At 48.6% G+C, this 22360-nt stretch overlaps 1 long non-coding RNA gene across 1 annotated transcript in view; it reads left to right on the top strand.

Moving 5' to 3' along the window:
* LOC111547107 overlaps positions 1-11104 on the top strand; it is a 16089-nt gene extending 4985 nt beyond the window's left edge. The window contains exons 2-3 of the long non-coding RNA XR_002733028.1: positions 6815-6971; positions 10848-11104. This is a non-coding gene — a long non-coding RNA (uncharacterized LOC111547107). The remainder of the gene's footprint in view (positions 1-6814; positions 6972-10847) is intronic.
* The last annotated feature ends 11256 nt before the right edge of the window (positions 11105-22360 follow it).

Genomic DNA, 22360 nt, shown 5'->3' with positions numbered 1-22360 from the left:
CTTCCTTCCTTCCTTCCTTCCTTCCTTCCTTCCTTCCTTCCTTCCTTTTTTTTGAGATGGAGTTTCACTCTTGTTGATCAGTCTGGGGTGGAATGGCACAATCTCGGCTCACCACAACTTCTGCCTCCTTGGTTCAAGCAATTCTCTCGCCTCAGCGTCCCAAGTAGCTAGGATTACAGGCATACACCACCACATCCCGCTAATTTTGTATATTTAGTAGAGACAGGGTTTCTCCATGTTGGTCAGGCTGGTCTCGAACTCCCAACCTCTGGTGATCTGCCTGCCTTGGACTCCCAAAGTGCTGGGATTACAAGTGTGAGCCACCATGCCCAGCTAGATGTCCCTTTCGATAATGGGGAACCAAGCCAGAGGCAGTCATGTCTACTAGCAAAAGGTGCTATTTTGAATAACTTCAGGATAGATATTTGTAATGCAGATATACCTGGCAGTCTTACATTTTTTTCTATTAATACAGCAAAGTAGGGTTTAACAAACATCAACAAGTAAATATAAATAAATACATAGGTAAATGTAATGGTCTTGTAATGGTTTGTGGCTGAATTTGTCTTCACTAAATGTCCTATTTGTTGTACATATACATTGGTTGGAAGGCCCCATATGGTAGCAGGCTCTCATTTATTGAGTGCTTAATATATGCCTGGCCTCATGCTTTCACACTGGCTGTCTCACTGAATCTCTATATCATTCCCATATTTTTGCACAAATTAAAACACCAAGACTCGAGTGCATTGAGTGACTTGTACAGGGCCACATTGATAAGGAATAGAGCCAGGATTCAACCTGGGCTGGTCTGGTCTGAACCCAGACTTGTCCTCTGGATCTAAGCCTTCGGTTCCAAGCCTGGCTCCACACTGAAAGTCCCTGGGGAGCCGGACATACTCCTCCACCCCTGCCACCCCAGGAGGTCTGAAATAGCTGGCCAGGGGTGTGGCCCCCACACTGGGTTTTCCAAACCTTCCCAGGTGACTCGAATGTGCAGCCAGGGTGAAGAGGTCCTGCGTTAACCCCATTTCACACGTTGTTGTACTGCTTCCTCCCTCAAAAAGCAAGGGAGCTGTTGCTAAGAGCCGATGTTTCCTTCCTGATTTCACCTTTACTAACACCGGGTTTCCACCTTAAAAATGTTTTTTTTTTTTTTTTTGAGACGGAGTCTCGCTCTGTTGCCCAGGCTGGAGTGCAGCGGCGCGATCTCGGCTCACTGCAAGCTCCGCCTCCCAGGTTCATGCCATTCTCCTGCCTCAGCCTCCCGAGTAGCTGGGACTATAGGCGCCTGCCGCCACGCTTGGCTAACTTTTTTTTTTTTTTTAAATTATTTTTAGTAGAGATGGGGTTTCACCGTTTTAGCTAGGATGGTATTGATCTTCTGACCTCGTGATCCACCTGCCTTGGCCTCCCAAAGTGCTGGGATTACAGGCATGAGCCACCGCGCCCGGCCTAAAACTGTTTTTAAAAAGACGGGATTGATGGAGTGTGAACTGTGACCTGGACTCTGTGCTAATTGGGCTCCCTGCATGGTTTTTAACTTCATCCTCACAACATTTCCTCACTTACAGAGGAGGAAACTGAGGCCCGGAGGGGTGGAGTCATTTGTACTGGCTGCAGAGTTGGTGACAGCAGGATTCAGACTTGGGGTCTCATCTTCCCTCTGGCTTTGGTAACCTCTCAGCCCGTTGTGCGCTCACCAACACACACATCTGCCTGTGTGTGTTTCATTTCTGTTTATTGAGGTTGTGACATGGGCCTGAGAGGAGTCAGGGATGTGAGTGTGTGAAGGGTGAGGGCTGGGGGTCTCCACACCAGCCTCCAGGGGCCCAGGGCAGAGTGTGCTCAGCTAGACTGAGAAGGGGCAGGAACCGGACAGAGCCACCGTCCATCCCTAAGACCAGGCTCCTCTCTCAGCAGGGTGGCCTCTGCCATCCCTCTGGACCCATGCAGGTTTGGCTGAGTCAGGTGGCCAGGTGTGTGTGGGGGGAGGATGTGGAAGAACAGAGCACCTCAAAACTCCTTTGTTATCACTAAAGGGCCCTTCCTGCCTTTAGTTTTAGACCCTTGTATTCAATGTGAAGGTTGTTGCTTATAACAGGATAATAGTCATTTAAAATGTAAAAAGTAAGCATATTACCATTTGTTGAGAGTTTGCTATATGTATGTAGCGAGAATGAGCAAGTAGTAAGAGTCAACACTCTTTCCATCCTCATAACGTGCCAGAGAGGATGGTAAAATTATGCCCATTATCCTGATGAGGAAAACTGAGGCCCACAATTTATATTACTTTCTTAAGATAATTGCACAGCTAGGAAATGGCACGGCTGTGATTTTTACCTGTGCTGTTAAACATTTGCCAACTCTGCTGCAAAATAGAGACTGCTTTTTCATCTGGCCTTGCCTCTTCAGCCAACCTCCTTCCTGCCTATGCCTCCCAGCTTTGGAGAAATTATAGGTGTAGCCTGTGCCTTGGGTTTTGTGCAAGGGCTTGCAAAAGTACGCTTGCTGGTCTCATACCCTGAATCATAGTTCAGCATTTAAAGTTGGAAACCATCTCTGTGGTCATATAAATGTAATCTTTTTGCTGGCAGTTAGGGAAACTAAAACTCAGGGAGGAAAAGTTCTGGACATGGACTTGAACCCTGGTCTCTAGACTTTGCATCCAGTTCTTCATTTACTAGAAGCCTCCTAGATTCATTCATTCAATTATTCACTCATTCATTTGTTCAGTCCCATGAACGCATTTCAGTGAGTTTGCCTACATCATTTCACTTGATTCTCAAAAAATAAAAACTGGTGAGATCAGTTACATTGTAGCTGATGAGACGAGGATGCAGATGAGGAGACTGAGCTTCAGAGAGGTGAAGTGAGTGGTCCAAGATCCCAGCAGGCAAGTGGCAGAGGTCGAGTTTGAAGCCAGGTCTTTGGAGAAAAGGGAGGCAGCTGGGGAGTTGGAGGAGGCACCCAGTTGGAGCTGGGTGGTCAGGGCAGCCTTGGCCTTCTGTGAGTTTCGCCTCCATTCGGGGGGTGAGGGGTGAAGTCACAGGGCTGGAGATGCAGGTAGGGGAGGAGCTGGGCTGGTGGGTGAAGGGAGGCCATGGAAACAGGTATCCCTGATGTGGGACCATGAGAGGGTCATGGGATGGCCTTTCTGAGATGCCTTCAGCCAAGAATCTGAGGAGACCTCACTGAGCCCTGCCATCTATGGAACCATACCAGGGTCCCATGGCTGGGCTCAGCACCTCCCAGGAGTGGCACCAGGTCTGCATTCATTGGGTGGGACTAGGGAGGGGCTCAGAGTGGAGGACAGGTGCAGTGACCTGGTGGTTCACATCCAGTCACTCGTACCTACTCCCAAGAGCTGATGAATTCATAGCATCGAAGGGCTTATAGCTTATCCAGATTATTGGGGCCAGCATTTCCCAAAGTGTGCGTGTAGGGGGCAGTAGATAGGGGTGATTACTTGGGGTCTGCAAGGACAGGGGGGTGGTGCACAAGCCTGGTTCTAAATAACATGTTGACCAGTGAGGATTGCAGTCTCTCTTCAGTTCTCCTTCAAGCCCGTGATCACACAGGGAGAAGGGTCTCACCTGGGTGCTGGAGTTTCTTTAACACTTCCCCTAACACTCTCTGGTCTCCTCCCACCTGCCCCTCCAAGTGTTCAGGCAGGAACAGCATATAACTAAAGGATGCAGCCTTGCTCATTCAGTTTTCATTTTATTTCTACTGTTACCTTCTATCAGTGGCAAATAGTCCCCGCTCGTTAATGACAGTAACATTATAAAGACCTCCTTTAGGTTAGTGATCTAAGTTTTAAGAGGTTGCTGCTTGGGAGACAAGTATTAAGTCATGAATGCCGCAGGCTTCCTAGGCTGTGGCAGTGCTGTGGAATAGAAGGAAAGTCAGTGCAGGTGGGAGGCATTGAGGCTGCCGGCCCTCCACTCTGCAAATGGAGTGTAGAGACAGGGCGGGGCTTGCCCAGAAACGTGCAGGAAGCCAGTCCTCCCGGCTGCCAGTGGGCACCTTGCCTACTACCTTTTTGTTCCTGAGGACCTGCAATGCCTCCCTCTGCACCCTCTGTCATTTACACACCTGGAAATGTGTCCTCTTTATCCTAACCTCCTCTGACATTGCTGCAAGTTCTGATGTTGCCTCAAACTTGAGAAGCCCTCAGTCTTCGGGCAGATGGCCTGCTGGCATGTGAGCAGGAAGGTAAACGCCCCCAGTTTCCATCCCTCACAGCAGGCACCTGTCTGCCCTCTCAGGGGACTCCCACTTCCTGGCCAGGCTGCTATGGAAAGTTAACTCAGTGTCCAGAACTCACCTGTAGCCTCACTTCCTCTAGCACCATTTCCTGGGGCCCCAGGGTGGAGGCACCGCCACTTTGCTCTCAGCCCCCTGAGGCTCCCACAGCACTGCCCACAGGATGGCGCGACTATCTGGTTACGGGTCCATTGCTCCATTTTATTATGCACTCCTTGAGGCAAGTACAGGGCCTTCCTTGTTTGACATTCCCAGGACCTGGGGCCTGGCCCATGGAAGGTCCATGGTGAAGACTGTTGAATAATAATAATAGTTGTAACAATTGCCATTCACTGAATACTCCTTGTATCAGACACTGTGCGATGGACTTTATTTATATTATTTTATTGAATCCTCAGAGCAGCCTCAATAATTAAGATCAAACACGATCCCCATTTTTATGAATGAGGACACTGAGCTCAGAGATGTTCAGTATCTTACTCAAGGACACACAGTGAAATACAGAACTGAGGCTTGAACCAAAGCAGCTCTGGAGCCAGTGTTCTCAGGAAGTTATGGGAGGCGCACGGGGCGGCCTCACACACACACACACGCACACACACACACGCACACATGCGCACACACAAGCACACACACACGCATGCACACACACACATGCGCGCACATACACACATACTGAGACTGGAGTGACGAATGCACAGGTGTCTTCCCTGCCTCTCCTCTCCCTGTTTGCTGTTTGCTCCCACAGCCTCCGCACCTTCCGGGCCCCTGGCTGTGGCTGCCTGTGGGTGCTGCCGCCCTCACCCTGCAGGCTGGCCTGGCTGCCCACCGGGAGCCCATTAGTCAAGTCATCCTAGGCAGGATTATGCCTTCACCAAAACGATATCCAGGACCAGCTGCTGGGCTCGTGTGCAAATTTGTGCTGATTTGATTAGCTTGTTTAGTCATCGCTGCTCATGAGAGCGGGCCACGGCCACCAAATGACGTTCTGCTGCCTGCGACTCTGTAATCGCTTTTGGAAGGGATATTATGTTAATATCTCACATGAGAGTCTCCGATCATGCAGGACGATGGGCAGCCAGGCCCGGGCCATATGGTGCATCCGAGGCCCTCCTTTGTAATCCTGGGTAATTGAAATCCTCTGCCTTATTCAAACTTGGAAAGCCTACCATCTGATGGGCAGCAGAGGGCCTTTTGGCCATTGACTTACCAGGTCTTTTAGGGACTTTCTTTGGGGTACGATGGCAGTATGAGCAGAGATTTATGCCAGAGAAACTTGACCGTTTTTAGAAACAAAGATCTCTAGCATCTGATGGTTTAAGAAGAAAACAATAACCGCAACAGCAATAATAGTAACTTCTACTTAGCAAGCACTTCGAATGTTCCAGTCCCAGATCAGGGCTTTACGTAAGCTGAGGTGCTTTAGGGCAATCTGCCAGTCAAGTATTATTCCCATTTGAAGGATGAAAAAGCTGAGACTCAGAGAGACCAACCAGCTTGCCTGAGGCCACTGGTGAAAAGTGGAGATAACAGGACTTCTCCCTTGTCTGACCACAAGCCTTGCTATAGTCAGACTCAGCTTGCAGGGTTTTTTGAGAGTATCAACAACCCCCAGATAGCTACCACTTAATGCAGTGCTTGGCAAGCTTGAGCAAGTGTCAGAAATCCCTGGGGGTCTCATTAAAGCATAAATTGCTGGGTCCCACCCCCAGAGTTACTGATTCAGCAGGTCTGAGGTGGGACCCAGGAATTTGCATTTCTAACAAGTTCCCAAGTGATGCTGGTGCTGCTTCGAAGACCACCAGCCTAGCCGATCCTTACTGTAAACCCAGTACTGCCCAAATAGGAGAGGTAGGTATTTTCACTTTCAGTTTTCTAATGAGGAAAAGGAAGCTTGGAGAGGTGAATTCGCTTTCCCAGTGTCTTTTAGCTAGGACATAGGATGTGAAAGAAGGTGACTGTGTCCACAGCAGAAAGTTTGCAAAACCAGAATTCAGCCCAGGTTTCCTGATTTACCATCCAGAGATGTGGCCTCAGGGAGGTGGTGTTACATTTTAGTTTTGCCTCCGCCAGAAAATTGGAGGGTGTGTCAACACTTGCTCCTAAAAATTGGAGGGTGTGCCAACACTCGTTCCTAACGGGTTGCCTCATGGCCCCGGGAGATTGCTCACATTCTCCTGCAGGACTTGGTGTGGCCAGCATCGCTTTGGTCATGGTGGGCTCCTGTTGTGTGGACGTGCAGGGCAGGCCAGGTCTTGCTGTGAAGCCAGCAGGCCAGGTCTTCCTGTGCTTGCAGGCAAGGAAACCAGGCTGGGATAGAACCCTGGGCAAGTGAAGAACTGGGAGGCTCGGGGCCGAGTGCATGGGCTTTGCTCAGTTCCACTGTCCAGGATGCTGCATGCTCTGTAGGGAGGCAGGTAACTGCTAATTAGAGGTCCCTGTTCCTTGCCTAATGGTCAAGGCCTGCCCCAGCTGGCCAGACAGATAACCATTGTTCAACTTCCCTTTATTCCCCTCCCCTCCTTGCCCTTCACTTCCCAACCAGGTGAAAGAAAAGAAACTCGGTAATTCACTGAACATCACCCAAGACCGGGTGCAGACCCATGCCCTGGTGTATAAAAGACGTAGTACTCCCTTCATTCCTGTTTCACAGATCCACAGACTTAATCTTGGAGAGGCTCCTGCCAAAAGTCACCCAACTGGTAAGTGGGACAGAGCAAGGACTTGGAGTGACACAGGCTAAATCCAGGCCTCTGTCCACTCCTCCGACTGCCTCTCTCTTCCCTGTCCCTTTCTTTAAGATGCTAAGGAGCATTTGTCAGACTCCTGGAGGAGAAATATTGTTTTCAGTGATTCCCAAGCCTATTTGTCAGTTGAAACTCTTTTCTTTTCTTCTGTTTTTCTTTTTTTTTTTAAGTGCAGAGCGTCTTTTGAGAATCAGATACTAGGAACTCAAGGACTCCTGGCTTGTCCCCTTGTCTCCAAAGCCCCATCCTCACAGCTGAGGCAGCTGGGTGTCTGTGATGTTCTCACTGGGCTGGAAGCTCCAGAGGGGGCAGGAGGGAGCCTGACTATTCTCTGCAGTGTGGTGGCCCCGGGGCCTGTTGCTTGATACACACACACACACACACGCACACACACGTGTGTGCAGGTACATATGTATGCATTTATATTTGTTTGTTGGTAGCAAATGTTTATTTCTTATAGCTCACAGTAGCCAGAAGGACCATCCTTAGCCAGCCAGTCTTGCCTGCTGACCTGGAGAAATAAACTCCTCTTCTACCACATAGCTTGGAGCACAAGGACATAGGTGAAAACATGGGCCTCGGAGTCCTCAGATCTGAGTCCCATTCTGTCCCCTCAGAGCTGCGAGACCTTGAGTGAGTCCCTTTCCTTTCTGGGCCACAGAATTCTCACGGGCCTCCCTCCCAGGCTTTTGTGCCCATTCAGGAGGCATGCAGGCCTCTGGGACAGTGGGCCATCCCATGGAGGCCAGCTGCTGCTAGACTGCAGCCTTCAGTGTAAGAACTTGAACTAAATAGGCAGAGAAGTTGCACCACTTCCGGGAACCATCTAAGTCTGTGCTGTCTGAAGCAGTAGCCAGTTGAGACATGTGACTATTTACTTTCAACAGATAATTAAGTTAAATTAAGCACAGTTCCTTTTGCATAGTAGCCACATCACAGGTGTTCGATAGCCACATGTGGAGAGTGGCTACTGTGCTGGACAGTGCAGATGGGGACATGTCCACCATGGCAAAGAGCCCAGTGGGACTGCACCAAGTAGGTTTTGCCGTGCTTATTGTTTTCATGTCCTAACACTGCTAATGACACATAGTGTATTGGAAGTCCCCTTGGATCTGCTTTTCAGAGAAGGAGGGGAACAGGCATTTGAAATCATCCACTACATGATTTTATTAGCTCCTACACTGATGGATTGATTGACTGTTGAGACAGGGGCTTGCCCTGTCACTAAGGCTAGAGTGCAGTGGTGTGATCATGCTCACTGAAATCCTGGCCTCAAGCCATCCTCCAACCTCAGCCTCCCAAAGTGCTGGGATTACAGGTGTGAGCCACTATGTCTGATCACACCTAGTTTTCTTTCAGAAACAAATATCCAAAACACTTGCAGAGTCAGCTGAAATTGGTTAGGTATTCTCTCACCCATTTTATTCTATTACTTGCTCTATAACCCTTTCTTAGCACCTAGGAGCAGCCTGGACCTCAGCTCAGGCCAGATCAGGGTAACAGTGTCCCACAGCATTAGTGATGTCCAGACGAATGAGGCTTTTACTCTACTTCTTAGGCTGGTGCCTCTAGCTTCTAAACCACATCAAGATCACAGGTTCCTCTCTCTCCTGAAGGACTATCTGCCATGGAGACTCCCTGCCATTGTCCCACACATGCTATCAAGGCAGAGGGTGACGAGCCCAGAGCCCAATCCCTAGTTGACATTCTGTCCATGAATTTAAGTCCCCCAAAGAATGCCCCTAATGTCCACTAGAGCCCTCTGCACGACTCTGTTAGCAGTGATGGCTATTGCATTTGTGTGTCTAACTGGAGTTCCAATTCTGTCCCTGCAATTTATTAGCTGTGTGACATGAGCATGTGACAAAAACTTTTTGAGTCTGGGTTGATCCTTCCGGAAAGCGAGGACTCTATTATCTTGCTCACCGTGTGGCAGTGAGTTCACATGAGATGGTACAATGTTTCCAAACTTTTCTAGTCTGTGTCCCTTTTGCTAAACACAAAGATCTCTGCCTTCCTTGTGGAAGACTCCACCTCTCTATACCGCCCCACTGATAAGTATTTCATGCACATCCACCAGCCAAGAACACGTTGTCCAGCTTTCCCACAATTTGTATTATGAAATGAAAGGGTTTTTTTTGTCTTCCAAAAATATAAAATTATGTTATGATGCTGGCTCTGTTGTTCTGAGCTATACCCTTTTCCTTCCCCTCGCCTTCCTTATCTTAGTTCTAGTACACCCCTGGAAGATCACCCCCCCATCACAAATGGAACAGGTGGGCAGTGCCCAGGGATGAGCTGCAGGTGACAGGCACTCACTAAACAGTAGGTCCCCGCACCCTGCAGAAAAAAGGAGACCTGCAGGCAGACCCTGCAGCCATGGCCAGATGAAGGTCAACCAGAGTCCACTTTCAAGTAGCACCTCTGCAGACCGCCAAGTGTAGATAAGTTTCTTAATATTGTCTCATAGCTCTCTTCACTGTTTTAAGAAAATAGACTTTATTTTTTAGAGAAGTTTTAGGTTTGCAGAAAATACAGAAACTTTCAGTATATCCCCTCCACCCACTCTCCCAGTTGTCTGCCCCATTGCTAACCTCTTGCATTGGTGTGGCACATTGGTTACAACGGGTGAACCCATATTGATACACTATTATTAGCTCCAGTTCATAGCTTACTTTAGGGTTCCTTCTCTGTGTTAGACAGTTGTATGGGTTTTGGCAAATGCGTTGTCTCCATACCCAACATTACGGTACCACGCAGAATAGTTTTACTGCCCTAAAATTGCCCCGTGATCCGGCTACACATCACCCCCCTCCTTCTACCCTGGGCCCAGTTTTCTCCACTTTTTCTTCAGTGCATTTACTGCAGTTGTAAAGATCGAATTCGGAATTACTTGATTAAAATCGGCCTTCCCCACGGGACTGTAAGCAGCTTCACAAGGGCAACTGCTACATTGGGCTTCACCACACTGTGTTTCCTGGGCTTTATCACAGTACCTGGGATGTTAGTGTAAACACTTAGTTGAACAAATGAATGAGTAAAAGAGTGAATGAGAAGTGAAGTAGAGGGAATGAAGGAGGCTGGAGGAAGGAGATGTCAGGGCAAGAAGAGGAAGCCGTCTCCAAATCAACATTGCCCGTCCCAGGAGCCTCCCTTTGAGGACAATGAAATGGCAAAGCAAAACTGTTCTGGAACCAAGTGGCTGATAACTCACGCTGGGGTTATCCCGGCAGTGGGTGTGGCCCCTCCTTGCCCCATCAGGGGTGACAAGGACAGGAGCAGGGAATGCTGTCACCAGAGCCAGGCCCTGAAATGGCCTGACAAGGGCTCAATCCGTCACTGTCTTAACCATCGTGACTTTCGGAGTCACCTCCAGATTTTTTGGCCCAGCAAATGATTAAGCAGTTAAATAAAGACAGGCTCATTAAGGAAACATGCTTCCCTGCGTATCTGCCCCAGTTACTCCTAAATTTAATCTGTCCATGAGCCAATTTCCAGGACAAATGCGCACAAGTATTTTTTTTTTTTTAATCTCCAGAGCCTTAACCTTGAAGGTAGTCATTGGCCAAGGCTTATCCTGATGCCTGTCTCCCCCATCCTGTCTCCTCTGAGACTCAGCGGAGGGGTTCCTTCCCCACACCCAGACAATCCCGTGGGGCCGCTGGAGAGGGGGCAGGGCACTCGTGGGGCCCGTTTGCCAGCAGGCAGGGCCGGGTCCATGAAAGCGCCCTTTCTTCTCTGTCACACGGCTGCTCCCAGCCACGGGGGGCTCTGGGGCATAATCAGATTGAGTTTCCTTGGCCAACAGGTTGGCTTTGTTCTCTTGTCCAGATTTTCATCCACTTGGCTCCCCAGGTTGCTGCTCGACCGCTCTCTGACCTGGATTCACTGAGGACACATCAGGCCTTTGCCACGAGGTCCGTGGGGTGGCCAGAGCCCAGGGCTGGGTGAGTGTGGGGTGGGTCTGAGGGGGAGGACGTGCATCCAGGGGCCAGGCCAGCCCCTGCAGGATTTTCTGATGTCAAATCGCCTGTCCTGTGCCTGAGCCCTATTACCCTAGCAGAATGAGGACATGCGCCTCCCTGGGCTTCCCCAGCATGGCTTGAGTGAGTGTCTCCCTGGCTGCAGTGTTTGCAATCAGCAGGTCAAAAGGGGACCCTCCTGCCCTGCTCCCATGGTGCTGCTGCTCCTTCTAGCAGTCCCAGCTTAACACCCACACTCCTTATGCTGCTCCCAGGGCCCTCTATGGGTTAGGGTGTAGAAGGAGGTTGTGTTGGTTAAAAACACCAGGTAGAAATCTCTTTTCTCTGAATGCTGAAGGAGTGCTATTAAAGAGACAGTTCCTTTCAGTCTAGTTGGATCCTGGGTGAAGACTCAGATCTTGCTCAAGAAGGGAGAGCCACATGTTTCCAGGGAGGAGGCTGGACATCCAAGATCAAGGTCCTGGCAGGTTTGGCTTCTGGTAAGGTCTCTCTTCATGGCCAGGACTCCTTTAGCTTCTTCCACTCCTGGGCACAGATGGACCCTGTTAGACTGTTGCCTTGCTCACAATCTCTCATGCCCCTCCCACTGCCTCTGGTGTTGTGTCTGTGATGTCCTCTTCTGAGGACAAATGCAGCTTCAGCTGCTATAGCCTGGGACCCATGGGCCTCCCTGCACCAGTCCTAGGACCCAGCTTCCCCAGGCCACTAGTGTTGCTCCAGGAACAGTGTCCGAGTCAGCCCCAACTGCTAACAGAATCCCACGGACTGAGCGGCTTCAGGAACAGGAATTTATTTCTCACAGTTCTGGAAGTCCAAGATCAGGGTGCTGGTGGGTTTAGCTCCTGGTGAGGGCTCTCTTCAGGCTTGCAGACAGCTGCCTTCTTGCTGTAACCTCACATGGTGGAGAGAAAACTCGGTGTCTCTTCCTTTTCTTATAAGGGCACTAATTCCATCATGGATGCCCCCACCCTCATGACCTCACTGAAACCTAATGACCTTTCAGAAGCCCCACTTCCTAATACTGTCACATTGGGCGTTAGGGCTTCCACATACCAATTTGGAGACACACGAACATTTAGTCCATAAAAAATGCGCAGGTGGCCCAGACTAAGCTAATCAGCTCCCTTTCCTGGGCCTGTCAGGATCCTTCTCTGGCTTTTGGTTTGTTTGTTTTTATAAAATAGAAATAGGCATATCTGTGAGAAGGTGAGGTGAGAGTTGCAGGCAGCCACCTACCTGCCCAGGGGAGGAGGCCCTTTTGCAATAGGAAAGAATGAAGACAGCATCAAGAGAGACACGGAGGAGGAAGATGGAGAAGGAGAGGTGCTTTCGCCTCCCTGGACCCAGTGGGCCCTGAGGTCTGCTTCTAAGCTGTCTTTTCTCTATTTATTTTTGTCTGCTAATAAGTCTGTCTTTCTACATATATTCATTCAAATTCCATTTGTTTTCCTTGCAAGTAAAAGAATGCTGACAACTTCAGGATTGGGCAAGGAGCTAGTCGTTTTCCCCTCTTGAGAGATGGGGTAGCAGAGTAGTAGGAGCAGAGCAGCCAGGATGTCCAGATTTGAAGTTGTGCATGTTGTTCTGGGCAAAATTCTCAGCTTCCTGCGCCTCAGTTTCTTATCTGTAAAGTGGGGTTAATAATAGTGCCTACCTCATGAGTCAGGGATGAGGATTAAGTGAGTTATATGTGTAAGGTGCTTTGCACGCTGCCTGGTGTGCAGTCAGCTCAGCATTTGTGAGCTGATTTCCATCTCCCTTGGGTCTTGTGGCCTGTGAACAGAGCTTTACTGGGCCCAAGCGCTGAGGAGATGGAACGAACTGAGGGAGAGAGCAATACTCTCTTGTGATCTAGTTAGTAGCCAGCTGGCAGATTTCTGGTATTGCTCACTGATGAGGGGCCGCTGGGTGCCTGATGAGTCCTGGGAAATGCCTGGGGCAGGGTGGCTGGCCTGAGTCTGTCTGTCCTGGGATGCCCCTCCCAGAGCTCCAAGCATGGTAGCACTAAGGCTGTTTTGGGGCCAGTTGGACCCTACTTGGGAGGATAGAGAAGTGGAAAGAACCCTGGGCCTGCAATCCAGCAGTTGTACACCATGGTTTCCTAGAGGAACTCATGCATATGTGTCCTGGAGGCCTGCAAGAGAACAACACCACGGAGATGACCAGAAACTAATACCACCCAAAGGCCCACCAACAGGAGAATGGATACACCAGCAGGGGTACATGCATGCCACAGAGCACAGTACTGGTGAGAGTGAATTAGTGTCAGCCACATGCATCAACACCCATGAGGCTGAGACTCATAATATCAAATTTCAAATTGCAAGTAGCAGAAGGATCAAAGTTATATTTTTAATAAAGCTTTGAAACACAAGCAAATCAAGCATTGTATTGTTTAGGGACACATTCACATTTGGTAAAGACATAAAGCAAAGCAAGGGAGTGAGACAAAAATGAAATTCCAGGGTAGTCAGGTGGTCAGGGCTTGGGGGTGGCGTGGAGTCGGGAAAGGGCACCAGAGCGCCTCTCACCTCAGCTCCAATGGCTTTGGCAGGTTCTAGTTCTTACATGGAGTTATAGGTTCAAAGATGTTTGATTGCTTGTTATGTTTTATAACAATATAAACTGCATATGTTCAGTTGAAATATTTCATAATAAAGGTTTTTTAGAAAAGAACATTGGGCTTATCTTTCCCATCAGATACAGGCATTTTTGTTTTGACTTTCTATTTCTTTTTTTTAAATGACCAAGGATCATTTTTCCTCTGCAAATATAAATGAAAAAAAAAATAAGGCTGGGCACGGTGACTCACACCTGTCATCCCAGCACTTTGGGAGGCCGAGGTGGCTGGATCACTTGAGGTCAGGAGTTTGAGACCAGCCTGACCAACATGGTGAAACCCCATCTCTACCAAAAATATAAAAGATTAGCCAGGCATGGTGGCATGCGTCTGTAATCCCAGCTACTTGGGATGCTGAGGCAGGAGAATCACTTGAACCCGGGAGGCAGAGGTGGCATGAGCCGAGATTGTGCCACTGCACTCTGGCCTGGGTGACAGAGTGAGACTCCATCTCAAAAATAAAGAAATTATTTAAAAAAAAATTTTTTTAAAAAGCACTGGATTTGCAGTTGGAAGCAAAAGATTTGGGGTTGCCCCTTCCCACAAGCACTGTCATTGCTGGGACCTCTGCAGCCATCTCCTCCCAGCCTCCATCCTCACCCACTCCATTTCAGTCTCTGTTTGGCACCCCGGCAGAGTTATCTTTATATGGCATTCACTCATTTTCCTGCATCCTGAAGTCCAAGCCCGTTCTTTTCAACCATGTCTCTCCCTGTTCCTCTTCACCCCTTGTATGTAGCCAGATTTAGAGTTCATGGAACCAAAAATCTGCTTTCTCCTTCGGTGTCTTTGCTCAAGCTATACCTGGGAGAATAAGTCAGGCCTGAGCACCTGTGTCTGGGTCTCAGTGCTCAGCATGCAAAAGAGACTGGGTTGAGGCTCTATCACCCACCATGAATTCTACATGGAATGACTTTTCGGTCCCTAAGTGATCCTTCCAGGCTCATTTCAGGCAAAAACCTCTTCCAGGAAGACTTCCCTGATGTCCACCCTTTATTCTCACATCCCCTCTGCTAACCCCTATCAAAGTACCCTAAAATTTCCACAGTACTTTGAAATTTTCTGTATATGTGCCTCCTCCACTAGACTACCTACTCCCCAGAGGCAAGAACTGGGTCTTATTTTGTTTGTTTCAATAGCAACTGTATCAGCCCTGGCATGGTAACACTCAAATGGTAATGCCCTGAGGGAAGGGTTTTGCCTGTTTTGCTCATCTGCGTATTTTAAGCGCCTAGAACACAGCCTGACATATGGTAGCTGTGCTGCAAATGGTTATGGAGTGAATGAATAAGTGAATGGATGGATGTTAACCTGTACTGAGTACTGAGTAAAGTTCTATTGCTTAGAAGCTGCGTGAGCTTCGATGAGACACTTAACCTCTCTGAGCCTCCCTTTCTCCCTCTGTCAATGGGGATATTAATAGTACTATTCTTGAAGGATCACCATGAGATTTGGCAGAAAGATGCATGCGACAGAGCCTAGAAAATGGCAGATGCACAGCAGCCCGCGCTGGTTGCATATGGATTTAACCCTGACCCCAGTGGCCTCAGGCAAATTCCCAGTGGCTCTGAGGTTGTCCATCTGAGCTCAGAGTCCCCTCTCAGCCTCCCTGGGTGGTCCATGGGAAAAGGGGGTCGCAGGTCTGCACTCCTTCTCCTTAGTCAAGGGTCAGTGACCCCTAGGGTCACCTCTGACCGCTGGGTCAGTGGATCCATTGTGCAGGGCCTGTTGGTGTCTGGGCAGCCTCACTGAGTCCCCAGAGCCCAGCTGGTCAGTGCAGCCAAGGTCATGGTCCTCATTCCTTGAATGGCTCTTTCTTTAAATAGAGGCAAACTCTTCTTCAGCAGCCACAGGTAGCTCCTAATGCAGCCAGCTGTCTGAGCACTCTCTCAGCTCCCTTTGGATCCTAAAATGCTGGAGAGGGGGCAGGATGGGTGGAGAAGGTATCACACAGACCTAGCTCCAGCGCTGCCTTCCCCAGCTTCTGGTTGTGTGACCTGGGCAAGTGACTTCATATCTCAGAGCCTCAGTGTCCACATCTTTTTTTTTTTTTTTTTGTAACAGAGTCTTGCTCTGTCACCAAGGCTGGAGTGCAGTGGCATGATCTTGGCTCACTACAACCTCCACCTCCCAGGTTCAAGAAATTCTCCTGCCTCAGCCTCCCAAGTAGCTGGGATTACAAGTGCGTGCCACCAGGCCCAGCTAATTCTGGTATTTTTAGTGGAGACAGGGTTTTGTCATGTTGGCCAGTCTGGTCTCAAACTCCTGACCTCCTGTGATCCACCTGCCTCATCCTGCCAAAGTGCTGGGATTACAGGCATGAGCCACCGCACCTGACTCAGTCTCTACATCTTTGAAATGGGGAGACAAAACCTATCTAGGGAGGATGTTGTGAGGAGCAGAGAGAAGGCATGTAATTCTCTTAATTAATTGGCATTCACTACAGAGTTATGTGATTATTAAATACATAATAAAATATAAAAATATAAGGTGCTCTAGTTATATAATCATGAGGTCTGATGATGGTGATGACTGCACTTTAGTGGACTACCTTATGCGGGACCGACTGTCAAGAAGTTCTGTGCATGTGTGCTTGTGTGTTTGCATCTGTGTATTATAATATATATACATATATGATATATAAATAGATACTTCGTGTTATATAAGAAAATGATATCATAGTAAAAATGCATAAATATTATTGAGCATGTTTGTTTAAATGAGTAAACAAAGAGACATTTGGGATGCAAGACCAGTGGTATACTGTGCCCAAACACAAGCCCTGTTTGACTGTTGCTAATGCACAAAGAGAGGGCTGGTGGACATGGCCTGCATGGTCTGCACACCTGCCCGTCTGCACCACACTCCCCTGTGGTCTTGCTGCTGTTGCCATGCTGGGCCCATCCTGCTTCTCACACCAGGACCACACAGGCTTTCGCAGAACTGTTGATTTCTCCCTCACGGCACTTGTCACAGTTGACACATTATATTTATTTGTAATTGTCAGTTTACGTGTCTCCTCCACTGGACTGATAGTTAGCTGCACTGAGGTCAGAGGTCCCATCTGATTTTACTCTCCATTTTCTCTCCAACACCCATTAGGGTGTGTGGTGCAGCTTAGATGCTTGATAAAATAATTGGACAAATCGATGGATGGTTGGATGGTCAGAGGGATGAATAGATGAGTGGTTGGATGAATAGATGGGTGGTTGAATGGATAAATGGTTGAAAGGATGGGTGGACAGATAGATGGAAGATGGATAGATGGATGTATGGATGGATGGATGGATGATGGTCAGATGCATGAATGGTTGGATGGATGAAGGGATGGATGGATGGTTGAATGAATATCATAGGCTTTCCTTTAAGGAGCTTACCATCCATTTGGAGTCACAAGATCAAGACCCAGAAAATGGTCAGTGGTAACTCACATCTTGCGGTAAGGATCCTGTGCCCCTTGACAGAAGGACCTATTCCTGTGAAAGGAACAGAGAGGACCTCATGGCTGACAAGGGCAGAGAGAGGCCCATGGTCATCTTCTTGAAGAATGGTCCTTGCTTCTATGAAGCAGGAAACATATTTTCAAAAAACCCAAGGACAGTTTTTTATGAACAGCCTTTCTATGTCTTTGCTGAAATTCAGTACTGTGTCACTCAATTCCTCAAGCTTGTATTAGGCTGTCCTCATGCCAGATCCTGGGCCATGTTCTGAGGACACAGAGATGAGCCAGAGGGTCTCTGTCTGAGGACTCAGAGTCTGGGGGAGACAGATCTGTAAATTGTGCAACCAGGCAGGCCACAGCAGAGGTGTGACAGAGGAGAAACAAAACAATCTAAATGCTTTGGTGGAGACAGGCAGTCAGACAAAGGGTGGGGAAGAGGTGGTGTTTAAACTGATTCCTGAAGGATCGGTGGGAGTGGCCCCCTCCCCAACTCCATCCTGATGAGAGAAGTTTTTCTGATAGAGAAAAAAAAAATGCGGGCAAGGAGAAAAGCCGGGTGAGAGCTTCCTGGCTTCTGGGCCTGAGTGCCAGTGCTGGCGGGGAGAAATGAGCAGTGAGGCTGGGAAGTTAGGTGAGCCCTGCCTGGTTGGGCAAGGGCCTGGGCTTCCCTCTGAAGGCGATAGGGAGCTCTTGATGGGATTCACGCAGAGGGGAGGTCTGATCAAGCTTGAGGCAGGGTGGAAGAGGGACAAGAGGGGGTGAGTTGGAAGCAGGAAGGCTGGATGGGAGGCCATGGCAAGTTAGCAAATGGTGCAGGTCTAAACAGGGGCAGTAGAATAGGAAGTCAAAGAGGGAAGGCCACAAACATCTCAGACAAGACATTCTTGTTTATTCATCTCTGAAAGTGAAAGGGAGGCAAGTACAGATTTATTCCGCCACTGTCCAGAGCGAATCGTAAGGGTACAGGGTTGGCGACTGACATTCCTGCTCCAAGAAACTCAAGAAACCAGACCTGTTCCCATCCCCCGCTCCCTGTAAATGTCTGTTTTGGGTTCCTCTTGCCCACCAGATGCAGAAGGGAGGGCCAGCCATGCAGAGCTGCAGGGAGGCAGGGCACAGGGCCAGGTTTCCACGATGTGGAGGGAGGGAGACGCCCCGTGAGCAGGCGAGGGGGTTAGGGTGGGGAAAGGAAAAGGTATGGAAAACTGCAGACCATAACCCTTGGCAAGATCCGAAAGAAGAGGAATAGTGGGGGATGCAGAGAAAGGGACCACTACAGCCGTGGGCAGGAGTTTCTATTTCCAAGTGGATGTGGGGAGGAAGAGTTCAGAGGGAACATATTTGCCAGGAGAATTTTGAGAGAAATGACTCAGGGTTCCACAACAATAGCTAATAGGATAGCGATGGATTGGAGCATGTACATATCTTTATGTTCTAAAACTTTTTTTTAAGGAGACACTGTAGCACCAGAATCACAAGTGCATGTCTCTGTGGACAGAGCAGGTCACGCAAATGAGGGAAGTGGGCCACATATTCAAAACACAATAGCTCAAGCATCATGGCCAGCTGCAGGTGACACCAGGCTATTAGCGTCCAGGAGACAATAAGGAGGGACTGTGGCAAACTGGAGAGCACAGATCCACAAGGGCACAGTAGCAGGTCAGCTCCCACTGCTGCCACCCTGTAGGAATACAGGGCTGGGTGATCATGTTTTCTGAGTTTTCAAAAAAATTCAGAAATTTTGATTCTTTCAGGAAACCTCCTGATACGTAAATAGTAGCAGTTAGTTCAGATTTCACCCTGTGTGAAAACAACAAAACCATCCAGCCTGTGGTACTGCAGTGGGTCCCTCTGTTCCCCAGCAACCTTGCAATCAACTGAAAACACATGTCACACAGGTCCTGCTGCCTTCACTCATGTCTGCGGCTTTTCCCCAAGGGGTCTGGAGGGAGAACAGGGCTGGGAGTCAGTTGTGGCGTTTACTCCTGGTAGAGTTCCACCTCTAATGTGCAAACCCTGCAATGTTTCCAGGCCTCCGTTCCTCCATCTATACAATGGCGGGAAGATCTTGGCTCTTCCAGCCAAAATTCTCTTCTTTTGCAATTTTCCCAAATCACTACCACCTTCTGTTGATTGAGGCCCTCCTACCTGCCAGACCCTGTGTTATCCTTGCCCAAGATTACACAGCTATTGATGTGGCAAAGGCTGGATTCCAACCCGCACCCGTCTGACTTCAAAGGCCTTTGGCTTAGGCACTGTATTGTCTCCAGTGAAAGCAGCTTATTAAATAATTCAGGCAATGCTCCAGGAAAGGGGAGTGTGTTCCATTGCTTTTCATGCTACCACCCAACTTCTAAGAGATCCAAACAGTTACTTTTTGTAGCTCATGGGCCAGTATAGATTTTTTAGGGTTCTCTTTGACCTTGTAAAAGCTAGAGGCATAGAGGACCTAGCAAAAGGCCAGAGGAATTAACAACATCAGATGCAGCAGGAGTCTCACCCAAGGCTTCAGACAGGCCTGGACTGTCCCACTAGGCATCAGTTGGCAGAAGAGCAGAGGAAAGAACTCAGCCCAAGAGAAAAGTGAGGTGCATGAAGGCTGCCAAGAACACAGCCTCTGTTGGAGGGCAGGGGTGGCTGTTCATACAGCTCAGTGGCTGTTCCTTCCTCAAGTGCGGGGACTGGAACAGAAACCAGAAGGCCATTTGCATTAAAATGTGCCACTCTGAGAGCACCCAGGCCTGTGTCCCCTCTGACTGCTGTTCCATCAGTTATTTCAAATATCGCCTCTTTCTACTCAACTGCTGAAGTCAAAAACCTGGTGTTATTCTTGATCTCTTCTTTTACCTCAAGTCTCAAATTCAGTCCTTTGCCAAATTCTGTGAGTCGCCCCAAAATGTCTGATGGCTGTGTCATCTTCCCTCCTCTGCACTGTCCCGGCCATGACTGCCCTGCTGCTCTCCTCCTTCCCCTTGCCTCTTTCCAATCTATTTGTGACACAGCAGCTAGAGAAGTTTTTATACAATGCAGCTCTGGCCCTGTCCCTCCTGTGCTTAAAAACCTTGCAGTGACTCCCTAGGGCACCATTAGTAATGTGCAGGCTTCCCTCCACGACCTACAAATCCTTCTGCTATCCCTCACACACTGTGCTTCTGCCACCCTGCCCTCTTTTCAGTTCCTCAAATACGCCAAGTTCTTTCTGGCTTTGCAGTCCTACCAGTGTGGATTTGAATCCCGGGTAACCTCGAGTAAGTGCCGTCACCTCTTTGAGCCCCATTCTACTCATCTCTGAAATGGGTATAATTGTATAGCTTATTTCAAGGCATCATCAGTATTGACTTTTTTGCTTTAAACTTACAATCCCATGGAAAATCCCATGGAACACTCCCTTGCTTTAAACCTACAATCCTATGGAAAATGGCGGAGAGAGAAGGATTAACGTCATCCACTGACAATTTCACCATCATCATCTACTTAACAACAACAAAGTAAGTCAAAGACATTCATACCTTTTGGCTTCTGTTTAAATGAGTCATACAGTCAAATATCAACTATTTTCACCTAAAAAATTACAGTCTACAACACCTTTTTAAAAAATTTTGTGTTCATTACTCTCTTGTTTCTCTGTATACTTTTATGACCTATTTATGGATTTCTAAACAAGGTCTAGCTATTTTGCCTGGTTTTGGACTTTGTGCAAATGGAATCATACTCTCTGTGCTCTGTGACTTGCTTCCTGGATTCGCGTGAGGATCTGGGATTCACCCACGCCCATGCCTGCAGCAGCCATTTATTCGTTGTCACTGCTGCATCGTCCTGCCCTGGAGGAAGGTAGCCCTGTTTTCTCACACATTCCACTCTCTGTAGACATTTGGGCTGTTCCTGCTTTTGCTATCGTGAATGGTCTTGCTGTGCACAGGCTGTGTGTATCTCCTGGCACTGGAATGTTACAGTTCCTGGAGGGGACACACTTAGCAGAGCAGTGGTAGATCCCAGTGTGTGTGCGTGTTCAGCTTAACTAGGAAACGCCAGCTGTTCCCAAAGGACTTGCTCCACAGGGATTCTCCCACCAGCAGTGACTGTTCTACCACATCCAACTGGGAAGAAAGGTAGAATGAGACGAATACGGAAAGATGACTTTTCATATATGTGCGTGGATAAGTGCATAGGTCTATGTAATCCTCATATATTTTATGCATTGTTATGAGTGTATGTGACCTCGTTAATTTCTGCAGAGGTTTAAACCATGTTTGCTTAAACCTCTGGGGTACCCCACTATGGCTTTCATTCGCACGAATGATAAGGGTCTTGCTCAGCACCTTCAGTTCCTGTCTGGAGCGCTCCAGGACCTCTGCTGAACCTCTGTTCAGACCCTCCAGGATACAGCCTGGGCTGACCATAGTCTTGAACAAGTCCAGGAATGATGAAACCTGCTTTTCTAAGACAAATCCCCTGGAATGACATTCAAAGTCCTTCCTGTGCCGAAATAACACCAGCTCCTGCACTGAAATAACACCAGCTCCTGCACTGACCTCCTGGTCGCTCAGCATTTCAGGCACATTCTGCCTCTGCACATTCGCCCTCAGAGGTCCTCTGCAGGGTCACCCTTCCCTGGATCTTCCTTCGCCAGGCTCCTCTGTCCCTCAGTCTATTCAGGTCTGTGCCCAAGACCTTCTCTGACCACCCTGTCCAAAAGACAGGCCACCACTCATGGCTGGACCTCACCCTGCTCTGTTTTTCTTGCAAACATGACCTCCCAATGCCTCATACATGGATGTGCTCCTCTGTTCTCTGCGTTTCCACCAGAAGATGAGTGCTTTGGGGTAGGGATGCATCTTTTTACCTGTTGTGTTAACTGTGCCCAGAGCTGTGCCCACCACATAGCAGATTCTCAAGATAGAATTGCTGAACAAATTTACGAATGAAGGAGTCACCCACCATGCTTTAAAACCTCAGCGTGGGAGATCAGTTCAGGAATGAGTTCTTTCCTTTTCATTTAAAAACACTCCTTGGCCAGGCACGGTTGCTCACACCTGTAATCCTAGCACTATGGGAGGCTGAAGCTGGAGGATCACCTGAGATCAGGAGTTCGAGACCTGCCTGGCCAACATAGTGAAACCCTGTCTCTATGAAAAAATACAAAAACTTAGCCAGGTGTGGTGGCGTGTGCCTGTAATCCCAGCTACTCAGCGGGCTGAGGCACGAGAATCTCTTGAACCCGGGAGGTAGAGGTTGCAGTGAGCCGAGATTGTACCACTGCACTCCAGCCTGGGTGACAGCAAGACTCTTTTTCAAAGAA

This window comes from Piliocolobus tephrosceles, chromosome 4 (assembly GCF_002776525.5).
Source record: "Piliocolobus tephrosceles isolate RC106 chromosome 4, ASM277652v3, whole genome shotgun sequence".
Lineage (NCBI taxonomy): Eukaryota > Metazoa > Chordata > Mammalia > Primates > Cercopithecidae > Piliocolobus > Piliocolobus tephrosceles.
Note: the sequence above shows the minus strand (reverse complement) of the source record. Positions and strands in the feature narration are given on the sequence as shown.